A 15,127-nucleotide genomic window follows, 5' to 3' on the forward strand; every position below is an offset into this window, starting at 1 on the left:
GGCAAATTACTCAACTGGGAGTTTACTAGAAACTGCAAGTCTTGCTTTGGGGAAGCAGAAACTGAGGCCTAGGTGAGATGTAATGTTAGCTGCAGCCTGTCATGGCATCAGTTTCGCCCTCACACAACATGTTGGGCACTTGAAGTGATTCTGATATGAGAAATTAAAAAAAGTGAGAGACAAGTACTGGAGGGTTTCACTTACCTATGGATTATAATCAAAGTACATTTTCATTTCATTTCATTTCATCATCCTGTTAATCGTCGATTGCCTCGAGCAGGCCCCAGTAACGTCTCTTTCATCCTAGCCCTGAGATTATATTCAGGGCTCTTTAGGAGAATGAGACCCATCATTGTTACTGGTATTTGGCATATTTGGTAGGCCACGGGGAGTTTGCCAGACTCTGCCCTGTGGGCAGGCTACATTCGACAGCCTGCAAGTTTGTCCAAAGTAGGAATGAGATAATAAGATGTCGCGGCCGCGCGGTTCCGGGATCTGGATTTTATAGTCTCTGAGTCTTGGCCGCTGATGGGATTACACGGCGCCAGGGGGCCAGGTGGTGGGTGTGACCCCCGCCTACTGGAATTTGGAGGATCTGGAATTTGGAGGACCCACCACCTGGCCCCCTGGCGCCGTGTAATCCCATCAGCGGCCAAGACTCAGAGACTATAAAATCCAGATCCCGGACGAGAGCAGTGCAGTCTCTGCCCCCGCACCTCGGTGTTCCTTCCCGGAGTCCCTTGGAGGGGAGCGGGTTGAGCTTTCCTCCCCGCCCCGGCCAGGGCTACGGCAGCCGGAGACCTCCAGGACCAGCCACCACCATGCTGAGACCACTCTCCGCACACATGAAGGTACTGGCAGAGGGACAAAGCCACGCGGGTTCCGGGGCCGAGACCTCCAAGCCTACTCGAATTGGAGTCGAGCATCAAAGTACATAAAGTAATAAATCCCAACAAAAATAACTCCAATACTTGGAAGAAAATACTGTGATTGTCAGAGAGCACAAGGATGGTGGGTAGGCGGAATGGCTAGGCATGGTCACTTGGGCAGGGATAAATAGTTGAGGACCTTGGTGGTGAATACGTGTTCTCTGTACTCAGATGGCGGAGCAAAGCCTGATATTCTCCGAAAACTCACATCGGATCGTAAGCACACGGCAAATCAATGAAAGAAACCAAGAAAGAGCAGGGAACTGGGATGCAGAACTAAGGGCAGGTAATTTATTTCCCCTGCGCCCCAAACCCCTCTCAGAGAGCCCGGCAAGCCACCGAGAGGATCCCGCCCACACGGCAGAGCCTGGCAAACTCCCCGTGGCATATTCGATAGGCCAAAAACAGTAACAAGTTTCACAATGGAGACGTTACTGGTGCCCACTCGAGCAAACTGATGAACAATGGGAGGACAGTGCACCCCCAAATACCCTAAAAATCTTCAAAGATGTATAAAGTGTGATCTCAGAAGAGCTGGACAGTAGCTCCGGGAGAAAGGCGAAAGCGGAGGAGATTTATGAATGATTGAAAGCAGGTGGACTCCTGCTCATGGAGCAGTGCCCAGCTCCTCCCGCACGTGGCTCAGTCAGGGGCCTCCTGGCAGAGCTCCAAGCTCTGCCAAGCAATAACTTGGCAGTGCTACGCCAATGGTAGTGGGCTGCTGCAGTTTTCTGCCGAGGGCCACGTACACTCAACTAGCACAGGGCTTGCTAGGCCCGGCAGGGTCTGTGGTGCTGCTGTGCCCCCAGGGGGGCTTGTCTCCTGTCAAGAGGGGATGTCAGAGGGAAGAAGTTACTCGGCTCTCACAGGTTGTGGCAGTGATGAGGGATCTTAGATCCATCTGACAGGAAGTGAATGACCCAGATTTTTTTTTTTTAAGTACCAACAGACTTGCCTCCCTGACCCACTCCCAGGGTTGTCACCTTTAATTTGCTAAAGTGGCACTGTGGCACTGTCATTCCATTGTTCAGTGATTTGCTCGAGCAGGCACCAGTAACGTCTCCATTGTTACTGCTTTTGGCATATCGAATACGCCATGGGGAGCTTGCCAGGTTTTGCCATGTGGGTGGGATACTCTCAGTAGCTTGCCGGGCTCTCCAAGAGGGGCAGAGGAATGGAACTTGGGCAAGGCAAATGCCCTACCTGCTGTGCTATTACTCCAGCCCCAATTTGCTTAAAAAATAAAAAGTGCAAAGGCCACCTGTGAAAAGCTTGATAAAGCTGCAGCATCGGAAATCTGATGGTGGAACTCCGGGGAAAGGCAGGGGTTAGAGAGAGAAGGTCAATGTCGTCACTTGGAGATGGCGTTGGAGACCTCAGTAGCTCCCAGCACAGGGACCTTCAGCACCTGCAAGGCCTAGCAAGAAGCTGGTGGGCCTTTCTGCTTTGTCCCCGGGAGGTTGCCTCAGAACCTGGTCTGGCTACGCTTGGAACTTACTCCTGGCTCTGCACTACTCCTGGGGTCAGTCCTGGTGGGCTCCATCGACTGTATGGGATGCTGGGGACAGAGCCCTGAGAGGCCGTGTCCAAGGTGAGCAGTGAAGCACACCAGCCAAGAGGGGAGTCTAGCCGGCCATCCCGCTTGGCCCTGCCCAGCTCAGCTAAGGTCCCCGAGAACTGCAGAAAGGCACAGGAGAGGTGTCACGTTGGGGGCTCTGGAGCCATCTCAGGAATGCCACCTTCGCTTCCCAGGTCCGCAGGGAACCCTGCCTGCAAAGGCACGGCCGGTTGCCCCACTTTGCTCTGCAGCAGCAGATTTCTTCACCTCTCCATAACACTGGGTAAACATCCAAAGACACCCTAAATGTAGGTTCCTAACCGCAGAAAAACACACAGAAAACAAGTCCAAACTGCAAAGGTCACAATGGTTAGGCAATGCAGAAACCCACCAGGCTGAGTAAATGAAGACACTGGCCCAGTTGACCCAAGCAGTAATAATGAGCTATGTAAGTTCTCTGACGAGGTGTTTAGAATGAATTGTTAAGAAGCGTAAGGAGCTCAAGGCGGGTGGGGCTTAAGGCCACGACCACCTGGTTGGTGAGACTACCTGAGGAGAGCATCCTTCCTTGAAAAGTGGGCAGAGTCCAGGACTGAGACCCCGGGCACCCCTGGGCAACTGGCCGGGTGAGAGCAATGTGACCCTAAAGAAAACAGGTAGTAAAAGTGGTTTTCGAAAACAACCAGTCGAACGTGTCACTGATGGTTTTGTAGAATGACGCTGACTCAGCTGGCACAGAACATTCTAGACCCCTTACAAGTCCAGGAGAGTCCAGGCTGACTGGGGCCCTTGGACAAGAGTAGATGCTTTTGCACATCTTCGTAGATGTGAGCTGTCATCTCACAGGTACTTGACAAATATTTGTTGAATAGATAAATGTATATATTTTAAAATCAAGCCTATTGAACAGGATTTGGATCGAATTCCTATCATTAAGCATTTTTCCACCTCCCTCAGCTGTTCATGTTTTGTTTTGCCCACTTTGTAATAATGTCTAGAAACATGACTTTTGAAATAATAAAGGGCATCATATTCTTTATCACCTGTGTTCAATAAATATCTCATCTACCTTGCCATTAAATGCAAAGTAAGGTAAAGGTAAAGGTAAAGGCCCTCCCGTTGATCGTCGATTTGCTCGAGCGGGCCCAGTAACGTCTCCATTGGAGACTTTGTTGTTACTGTGTCTGGCATATCAAATACTCTCAGTAGCTTGCCAGGCTCTCCGAGAGGGGTGGAGGAATCGAACTCGGGTCGGCCATGTTGGCCGCTTGTAAGGCGAATGCCCTACCCGCTGTGCTATCGCTCCAGCAAAGTAAACAAGCATATTTCACTTGATTACCAATTATCCAGCTTTCCTAATTTCACACGCCCACTTCCCACCACTCATCAATACCTTTGTGTGAAAAATATTGAATAAGGAAATACTGACTCCAGATACGGTTCCAAGAGTGATACTCTGAGCACAAGTTTTGCTTGCATGATGCAGTTAGGCCATCTTTTGTTCCTGAAAGGAGACTTGACCTCCACACATAGCCCTGAGCTTGACTTCAAGAAAGGAACTGGCAGACTTCCTTGTACTGTTTCATTGAAACCGTTAACAATACTCACATCCTCTCCGAATTCAAATGTCTATTTAGATCACAATGGAGTGAGCACCTGGCTATTTATTGATGTTAACTAGGGCTAATGGAAGCATCCATCATTACAAAGAGAGAAATAAGAGTAGTACATCTAACGCAGAGGAGCACACAGTGTTCCTTCATGCAAATAAATAAAGATCTTCTTCATAATTTAAGGGCATGGGGCATTGTACCACATCTTGCTTGGCTCAGGGGCTATTTGGGCCTGGGGTTCAGGGTCACTCGTGGAGGTGCTCAGAGAACCAGGCAGGACTGGGGATCGAACCCTGATCTCTGGCATGCAAAGCATAAGCTCCAGCTCTTTGAGCTCTCTTCAGCCCTGTTTCATATCATTTTTTTGGCTTCAGAGATTTTCATTTTATGAATATATCACAACTCACCCTATCCATTCTACCTCCTCGAACACTTTTCTCCTACCATAAACATCTGTTGTAAATAATTTTGAACTCCAGTCTTTTCATACAATAAATGCTCGGGAGAGAAGTTAGTCGATTTTTAAAGATGGGCATTTTGGCAAGGACTCCTAAATTGCTCTTCAGAGGAGCTGGACCAGCTCAGATCCCCCATAATCAACAGCCTTCTTCCTACTGCATTGACTGTTGGGGGTATTGTCATTCTTTGAAAAACGTCTCCACTATATGGGTAATAAGTGTTGCTTATTATTATTTCTTTGTTTGAATGTCCTAAATTTTCATTCAAGTACAATTTTTCAAGCTACTAGATATAAGAAAAATCAATGGAATGAAGGATCTCTTTTTGGGGGCGGGGAAGGGAAGTGACCTCTCAAGCTAAGAGGCCTCTCGGAGCAATTGTCAGCCAAACATGCAGGCAGATCAGAGTGAGGGTCTGAGGACGAGGTGCTACTTGGACCCGATGCTGAGGGTCACCCAGGCTACCTCAGGGTCTAGTGCCCGTAAGGCAAGTGCCTTCACCCCTGTGTGAGACTCTGGCCTGGGCGTCTTTCCTTATTCCCAGGGTGCCTTGTACAGTGACTGATTTCACTGACAACCCCCACCCCCAAGTGTCTCTAGAAGCCAGTACCGGGGTCTGACTCATTGAGGTGCTGAGGGGGCAAGAAATGGGGCCTCACATTGCTCCTCACATCCAAGGCTTTGTACTTACAAGACAGCAGAATTGTGTCTTGGGCAGAGAAATGACAGCTCTTCACAGTATCCACCTCACTGATGGAAGTGAGAAGTGAAGATTAAACGCATGGTTCCCTGGGCTTTGCAGAGTGTAGTTCTGGAGGCCAGAGTAACCCTAGATACTTTTGGGCACTTCCAGTGTGGCTCTGGAGGACCCTAATACTGCCAGGTTTCCCAGGTCATTCCTGGCACTATAAAGTCCAAGCAGCACCGCATCCTCAGGCCCTGGCATTGAACCCCTGCCCTGGTTGGCTGAGCACTGCTTCACCTCCTTTGCCTTCACCCCTCCGTGTGTGTGTGTGTGCGTGCGCGTGCACGCGCCCAAGCACACACACACACACACACACACACACACACACACACACACAAGATCAGATCCAAACTATAGAAGCCAAAATGTGAAACTGCCAACGTCATGTAAAATAGTTCCAACAACAAAATAGTTTTTGCTTTTTGGGTCAAAGATCAGGCAAGTGCCTAGTTTTCAACCTTTCACTTCTAATAATCTAACAAATTAATCACAGATCACAGATCATCCTGTTATTCGCTGATTGCCTCGAGCAGGCCCCAGTAACGTCTCCTTCATCCTAGCCCTGAGATTATATTCAAGGCTCTTTAGGAGAATGAGACCCATCATTGTTACTGGTATTTGGCATATTGGGTACGCCACGGGGAGTTTGCCAGACTCTGCCGTGTGGGCAGGCTACATTCGGTAGCCTGCCAGTTTGTCAAAGTAGGAATGAGATGTCATAATAAGATGTCGCGCGGCCGACATCTTGTCGGTTCCGGGAGCTGGTTTTTATAGTCAAATTAATGGGGGACTTAATGCTGAGATGATTGAAAGGTTGCTTTTATAACGCCTGTGGTTGGGGGGTTGTGGTTTCTTGCCACTATCTCTATTACTGATGCACATGGTGCAAAGTTATGCTAACCATAGGATGGAGTCAATTAACTCAATTTACCTCACTAGTTCATAGAGCTTTGAATGGAGGATGATAATGAAATACCTCATAAATGTTATATACCTAATTATTGTAGCCCGAGAGTCTCTCATTAAAAACCTTCAGTAATTAGTAATGAGATATTTACACATCTGATTAAAGCAGCCCTATAGCTAAGAAACAATATTATTAGTTGATTTAATGTAAAACTTAATCCTTGAAGGAAAAAAATACTAAAAGTTCTTGGATTCAATTTAAAGAGTTGTTCGTTTTGTTTTTTTCAATCCTAACCTACCAAAAATAGGGAGAGGCAATGAACAAACACTTCTCTGAAGAAGACAGACAAACGTCTGGTAGGCACAAAGAAAGTGCTCATCATTATTCATTATCAGGGAAATTCAATGAGATACCATCTCACATAAGTGAGCATGGTATTTATTAAAAAAATAAACAACTGGGAGCAATATGTGTTGGCAGGGATGTGGTAAAAAAGTAATTCTCATCCACTGCTAGTGGGAATATTTTCTATTTCAACCCTATGGAAAAAAATACAGAGACTTCTCAGAAAGGTAAGAAGTAGAGCTGCCATATAACAAAACAATTTTGTTTTTTGGTATCTACCCGCAGGACAGGTAGCTCACCAGGCTTTGCAGTGCGGAGGAGATACTCTCAGTAACTTGCCAGTCTCTCTGAGAGGGGTGGAAATCGAACCTGGGCTGACCGGGTCAGCTGTGTGCAAGGGAAATGCCTTACCCACTGTGCTATCGCTCCAGCCTTGAATAGTATAAGGATATAAAATATTTTATATATGTTCAAAAATATAGTATTTTGGAAAAACCTGAACATGGTAAGCTCAAAACTCCAATCATCCTGGTTTCAGAGAGGATGTGGGAATAAGTTAATAGACCAGATGTTCTAGAATCTAACCTCTCCTTCCACTGAATTGCTGTAAGATGTTTAGGAAACAGTAATAAGAGTCTCTTAACTTTGGAAAACATGAGATAATTGTGTTTGGAAAATTGCTTCCTACAGTCCTCAGAGAATTCTGAGTTAGAGATTTTTATACACACACACACACACACACACACACACACACACATATATATATATATATATATATACACACATATATGTCCTGTCCTGTCCTCCTGTTGTTCATCGATTTGCTTGAGCGGGCCCAGTAACGTCTCCATCGTGAGACTTTACTGTTACTGTGTTTGGCATATCGAATACGTCACGGGGAGCTTGCCAGGCTCTGCCGTGCGGGAAGATACTCTCGGTAGCTTGCCAGGCTCTCCGAGGGGGCGGAGGAATTGAACTCAGGTTGACCATGTTGGCTGCATGCAAGGCAAACACTCTACCCTCTGTGCTATTGCTCCAGCCTGTATATATATATATATATATATACTTCCCTCTACTTCTGGATTAGACATTGAATTTCCTGTCTCATCTCAGGATTCTGGAACTTGTTTCTCCCTCAACATGGAAGTTTTGCCCTTTTTCTCCATGTGGCCAGCCCCTCCTCATGCAGCAGGTTTCAATCTCACCTTGACCAAGACAAAATTTTGGTCTGGAATATTATACTTTTCTGAATATTTATCAAATTAAGTGCTCCAGTTCTTTTTCCTTTCCTTCCCAGATTTATCATAATTTCCAGATACTTTCTTTGAAGCTGTGATGTTTGTAAAGAAGAATAAGTATTGATTTGTGGGCTGGAAAGATAACACGGGTAGGGGTAAGGCATTTGCCTTGCACTCAGCCAACTCAGATTCGATCCCTGGCACCACAGACAGTGATCCCAACCCACTCCCACCCCTCCCCCGTCAACCAAAAGTGATCCCTTGAGTACAGAGCCAGGAGTAATCCTTGAACACAGTCAGATGTGGCCCCAGACAAACAAACAAACAAACAACACAAGTATTGGTTTGTATCTTCAGGCTATAGCAGCTGGTACTCTTAAAGTTATACTGATGAACTGACAGAAATGTCTTTTCATTTTGTCTGATTATAATTTCTTCCACTGAGTGGGAGGTTGCAGAGATACCCCCCCACCCCCTCTCCCCCGTCTTTGTTTCCAGTTTAAACAACAGCTGTGTCAGGCCCAGGCTAATTTGGCACAAATCTCCGCCCCCCGACCCTCAGCACTGTCCCCTCCATTCGTAGGGAGGGGTGAGTGGGGAGTTACTGTGACCCTTAAATGATTGCAGACTGTGGTGGCAGGTTTCAGAGGCAGTTAGTCCCGTTTCCAAATCTGGCTGTTTCCGAGACAGAAAACTCGCTTTCTCCCACAGGACACTCGCTTTTCTTTCTGAATGTAATTTTTTGGTAAAACCTATCATTATTTATAGCACTTTATACAATGAACATATAATTCCGCCCCGACTGAAGTAGCAGAGTTGATGAGAAGCTTGCCAATTACGTATTATTTTGAGCCCCTCTGTGAAAAAAACTATTCTCTCACAGACCCCAGATTGTCTACTTTGGGCCCTTTTCTTTCCATGCTTCCCACTCCCCGCCCCCTCCCCACCCCCACCGACTTCTGCTTTGAAATGGAACATGACAGTCCCTGGCTAGCTTCACTCTGTCGTGACCACTGAGCGCCGATCAGGCTGACAAGCACAGGCTCACTGGTCCATTCGTTTCATCAACGCCATCAGCTAAGCTAGAAATTAAGGCTGAAGGAAAGCAGCAGCAGGAACAAAGTTTTATTTTATTATTCACTTAATCACTTAATCACTTAACTTCCCGTTAGTCATCGATTTGCTCAATCGCGTGCCAGTAACGTCTCCATTTGTCCCTGTCGCGTGCTAGTGTAGCCCAATGGCATCTGTTCGCTCCGGGAACATGAAGGGCCTCAAACCGATCGTTCATGATCTTGACGAAGAAGTTTGACCATCTGGTAGGTGGGCGGCCACGCGGTCTTTTGACATCCCGTGGAATCCAGTCGGTAACGGCTCTAGTCCAGCGGTCGTCTTTAAATCTCATTACGTGACCAGCCCATCTGATTTTTGACACCTTGGCAAATGAGACAGTGTCCCTGATTCTTGATCGTCGATGGATGTCAGAACTCCGGATTCTTTCTCTCATTTGAGTGAAATGTGATATTCCAAGCATAGCTCTTTCTATTCTTCTTTGGGAGACCTGAATATAACTACAACTGGTCTCATTCACCATTTTATTATTATTTTTTTTAATTCTTTTTTTTTTTTTTGCTTTTTGGGTCACACCCGGCGATGCTCAGGGGTTGATCACAGTTCATGCACCCAGGAATCAAGCCCTGGCGGTGCTCGGAGGACCATATGGGATGGTGGGAATCGAACCTAGGTCGACCATGTTGGCTGCGAGCAAGGCAAGCGCCCTACCTGCTGTGCTATCGCTCCTTTTAATTCTTAAAAAAAGCTTCGTTTGTTTGTTTTGCTTTCTGGCTCTGGGCTTGTGCCTTCAACGCTTTCAAAACGATTTTCTGCTCCTCAATAAGGAAAACGCGCTTGATCCTGTCTCGAACACACTTGGCACACATGGATCTCGCCAGAGGCCTGGCTGACATGCCTTTTTGGTTTTGACAGTTATTTCAGAATGTTAGGTCTCACTGCCCGGACTCCTCGAAGCTGGGCCGGGGCACGCCCCACACACGGACTTTGGCACCTTCCCAACCTTTTTGGTATACGGATAAACGATTCTATTTCCAGGGGTTCGGGACAGCCGGGCTTTGTTGGAGGCGGTGTTGTGGGAGAGCCGACGGCGGTATGTCAAATGCTGCACCGTTCTGAAGGCCTCGAAGACACCATCCTGGAAAAGCTTTTGGTTGTTGTTGTTTTGTTTTTTTTGTTTTTGTTTTTTGTTTTGTTTTGTTTTAATGTTTTCATTGGACTCTGCAAATTAATCGTTGTTCTAAAACGTTTTCATGCTCGCCAGTTAATCAGATGTTCTCTTGCCTTCTGCGGATGTTTAGACTTCTGAGGATGCAGCAAAGCAAGAGGATGTGGAGCAGCAGGAGCTGGAGCTGAGGGTCAGTCCATAAATCATGCGGCAGGGAACTGTGTGGCATCCACAGCGGGAGTGGCTGACATGCTCCACAGGCCATAGTCCCGGCAGGGGTGGGAGCCAATCCCTTAGTCTGCGGGCCCTCCCAGCCTTACAGGGAATTTCCTGCCCTCACTATCAGGCCCAGCTTCTCCTCCAACTCTCTGCATTCCTCTCTCCACACCCCCTCAGCATCAGGCTGAGATGAGGTCTGTGCTTTGGAGATGCCGGCAAAAACCTTTTAGTCTGGCCACAGAACTCCTTCTGCTGCTGCCCGCTGTGCATGGACAGTCTCTTGTCTCTGAGGGTTTTTGACATCATCTCTTCTTCTGGGTGCATCTGTCTCTGGGTGCATTCTGTGCCTTCCTCCTCTATTTCCTGTTTGGGTGCTGGATCCAGAGTCCTATCTCGTTTTGAGCATTCATAAAGTTGTTCACGGGCTTGGGGAAGTTTTCTCTATGTGTTTACAGCAATATAATGCACATCATGTGACTTTTGTTAAACTCTGGGATTCTATTTGTCTGTCTTAAAATGTGTGTTCTACTAAGGATGCTAGGTATATGGAGGCTGGAGAAAAGGGACCTTTGGATTATGGTGAAGGGGGCTTTGCACTTGGGTGCTGCAAGGGTAATATAACAATATTGGCATTATTACAAAAAGTAAGTTGAAATATATATTAAAAATTGTGTTCTGGATGTAAGACCTGAAACCATAAGAAAAGAAAGTAGGCAAAACACTCCATGATATTAACATTGGTGGGAGAGCGTGACCGACTCAACTCCATCAGTATGGGGAGAAAAGAAGCAATCATAAACCAATGGGATTGTGTCAAACTAAGACTTAAGCACAGCTGAGACTGTCAAAAAGACAGAACATCATTCTACTATAATGGGAGAAGGATAATATCCATGCAAGGATATTATCACTTGGGTGGCACACCCAAAACATATGGTATTTGTTCATACCATACATCTGACAAAGTACTATCAAGACACATGAAGAGCTCACAAAACTCAATGACTGAAAATTAACCACTCCATCAAAAAGTGGGAGAAGAGCTGAAATCCACTTTTCCAGAGAAGTCATGCAGATAACCAACAGGCACATGACAAAGCTCTCAGCATCACAGATTAAAAAGGAAATACCAAGCAAAATGATGGATATCACCTTACACTGGTAAGAGTGCCCTATGTCAAAAAGGCCAGAAACGAACAGTGTTGATGGGATGTAGAGGAAAAGGTACACGCATATATTGCTGGTGGGTATAAATTGGTTCAGCTTCTATGGAAAGTAGCATGGATATTTCTAAAAATCATCTACTAAAATTAGGTGACTGAAACGATTAAAATTGAAAATAAGACCCGGCAATTTCACTGGCACTTTAGAACTCCAAAGAACACAATGACAAAATACAAAAACATTTATGCACATCAATGCAGCATGGGTTACACTAGCCATGATCTGGAAACAACCTAAGTGCACAGTGACTTGAGTGAATAAGGAAATTGTGGCATATGCACACAATGAAATACTATTTAACTACTGTAAGTGATAAAATCTTGTCTTTGTGATAACATGGATAGAACTAGACAGAGTTATGATAAATGAGGTAAGTAAGAAAGATAAGAAGAAATACCACATGATCTCATTCATATTAAGGTTAAAAAAAAAGAAAGAAAGAAAAGAAAAATAAACAAAGCAAAGGCCATTGAAAACAAACCCTTGGACTCTGACACTGTACCAAGGTTGTCAAGGATGGGGGGAAAGTATGGGCTGAAGTGGATTGTGGTGCAAGGATGTTATCACTTGGGTGGCACACCCAAAACATATAAACCTAAACTCTTTCAACCCAACAATACCTCAATAAAAATTTTTAAAAGCAATAAAAAGCAGCCAAAACAACAAAAAAAGTTCTGTTTTTTTTTATTTAGAAACTCAGGTATCTTCATCTATTGTTTCTTCAGTGAAGGCTGCGTATCAACAATAATAAGCGAATTAGTTGTATCTTCACTCTGCCTATCACTTTGTTCAACAAAAACTGCGAAAAATTCAGCCTCCAAGCTCCTAGAACAAAAACAAATTTCCCCTTTGTAACTAGTCACACTGAATTAGATCTATCTTATTACTTTATTATTTTAACTTGTATTAATAATAATAAACTATTATTTTTAGCAGTAAAGAAGCTACTTACAAACAAGGGCACATTCTGAGGTTCTGGGAGGTAGGACATTATTTCTTTTTGTTTTGCTTTTTGTTTTGGTTTTGGGGCCATACCCAGAGGTGTTCAGGGCTTACTCCTGGCTCCCTCAGGGATCACTCCTGGTGGGATTTAAGAGACCATATGGGGTGCTGGGGATCAAACGCAGGTCGTGCAAGCTACCCTCTGTACTATTGCTTCAACTTCACAACATTAATTCTTTTGGGAGGAACACAATGCAACTCATTAATACCTTTCTCGTTAACAGCATTACAATCATTTGACCATGGAGTGACAGAACAGCGGTAGGGCGTTTGCCTTGTGCTCAGCCAGCCTGGCCGAGCCGGGTTCGATTCCTCCGCCCCTCTCGGAGAGCCCGGCAAGCTACTGAGAGTATCTCGCCCACACGGCAAAACCTGGCAAGCTACCTGTGACATATTCAATATGCCAAACACAGTAACAACAAGTCTCACGATGGAGACGTTACTGGGCCCGCTCGAGCAAAATGATGAACAATGGGAGGACAGTGACAGTGACAGTGACCAGGGTGAACAGAGAGGTGATACAAATACACAATCAAAAGGGATCTTTCTAAACTACAGTGAATTTAACTAAGTAGATAACAGCAAAAGTGACAAAGTTTTAGTGTTCTTTCATGAAGCCAAGAGTTCAGTCTCCAACAATTCTGGAGAGAAATAAAACCCAAATTTTGGTGTTACCGTTGCACTTGTACACTTTGCACATTCTCTCTGATCAAGTTTTCTCTCTCTCATTCATTCGCTCATTCATTCATACTTCACTTATTCATTATAGACGGAATTCATACTATATCCCAGATTCTGTTCTTGGGCCTAGCAATAAACAAAACAGACGAAAATTCTGGTCCTCATAGAACTTATCTTCTAGTTGTAGAAGATACACATTAACATGTAGTATGCAAGATTATATTAAATTATATGAAAAAAATTATGTGAAGAAAAAATAGGCAAAAACAAGTAAGAGTGCCAAAAGTGTTCAATACTTTTAGGTTTGACGGAGAGGAACTAGCTGATTTAAGTGACAATGTTAGAGCCAATATATAAAGGACCTGCAAGGATGCCCCTGGGTTTTGTGGGTAGCAGCATTCAAGGATAAGAAACAGCTGTTACAGATGCCCTTAAATTGATTGGCACCTGTAGCATCAGAAGACCTGCAAACAGCAGGAGCTCTGGGATTAAGAAGGGAGGAAGAGCATCAGGCACTGTGGCCTGGAGGGAAGCACACAGCCATAGGCACTGCAGAACTTATAAGGACCGTGGCCTTTCACTGGTGCCAGAGAAATAGTAAGACACTTGCCCTGCATGCGGCCAACTGGGCTTTGCTCTCTGTCACCCCATATGGTGCCCCGAGCCCTGCCAAAAGTGATCCCTGAGAGCCAGGAGTGAGCACTTTGATACACACACACACACACACACACATACACACACAGAGGGAGGGAATCTCTTTGGCTACTTTTCCTGAGAGAAACTGGGAGATGAGTTAGAAAGCCACCATGGTGACTAATGCAGGATGTGATCTGGGCAGGGACCAAGAAAGTGACAGAGAAGGAAAGGGGCTGCATTCCAGAATCTGGACAGTTTGTGAGGGCAGGGCCCGTCTTCTTTTCTCATAAAGGCCATGTCGTCTGAGAGTCAAGCATGACCCCAAGCTTCATGTCCTGAGCACGTAGAAGAGAGTTGCCATTAACTTTGAAGCAGGAAACTGGGATGTGGAAGAAAGATCAAGAGCTCAGCACCACTCAGACTCAGTTACTTAGCAATATGCAGGTGGAGATGCCAGAGTACTTGCAAGTACAGTCTTGGGGTGGGGGGGGGGGGAACTCCTCTAGGAACTCAAGAACCAGCACGAACAAGTCCCCAAACGACTAACCAAAGCCTTCCATCATTCCTCCCCAAGACGAGCCATGGCATTTTCCTGTGTCTTCTCACGTCTAAGCTCCTGTGACTTCTTTGGAGTTTTTTCTCCGTCTTGAAACATCACATGGATTCCTTCCTTCCTAAATGAATTCAAATCACCCTTTGGTTTTCCTTTATTCACTTGACAAACATTTACTCAGAACCAGACACCGCATAGGCTAAAATCAGTGTCCATCGTTGTGCCTCTCAGAAGCTTTCTCCGCCATCCACACTGCTCTTTTCTCATCTTCCCCACCAACTGGAGCCCCCAATGCCTGGAACCCTTTTGGCCTCTGTTCGTATATAGTCCTGATTGTCCTTGAGAAAACTGGGTGAATGTCCTGTGCTTTAATAAATGCAATCTGTCTGCTTGGTGCATAGTACGAGATCAGTCTCCTTGTGGGACTTAATTCACAGTGGCACTTCTTTTGCTTAGTCTCCTCTCTCTCTCTCTCTCTCTCTCTCTCTCTCTCTCTCTCTCTCTCTCTCTTTCTCTCTCTCTCTTTCTCTAGGTGTAGCTCTAAGCCTCGTCCAAGCTCCCACAGACTGCCCAGAGGTTCCTAGTTAGAGACAGAAGAGACGGTTGGAAAGGAAGCAGGGAAGGAAGTGTCTAAATTGTCAGCGTTGGATTCTTGGCATTGTTCCGATGGGTTCTGAGCCTTTGAGTTTTTGATTCCCCTGCTACAGCACACAAACAACCTTTCCCTCCTGGGCTTCATTAATTAGCACTTCTCTCAGGAGGGGGCTGCATGGTGCCCTG

The 15,127-nt window shown here is 45.6% G+C and overlaps 1 pseudogene; it reads right to left on the reverse strand.

The window, feature by feature from the left end:
- Positions 1-2,280: 2,280 nt before the first annotated feature.
- Positions 2,281-10,554, reverse strand: LOC130023682 (60S ribosomal protein L34-like; annotated as a pseudogene).
- Positions 10,555-15,127: the final 4,573 nt, after the last annotated feature.

This window comes from Sorex fumeus, unplaced genomic scaffold (assembly GCF_029834395.1).
Source record: "Sorex fumeus unplaced genomic scaffold, SorFum_2.1 ptg000024l, whole genome shotgun sequence".
NCBI lineage: Eukaryota > Metazoa > Chordata > Mammalia > Eulipotyphla > Soricidae > Sorex > Sorex fumeus.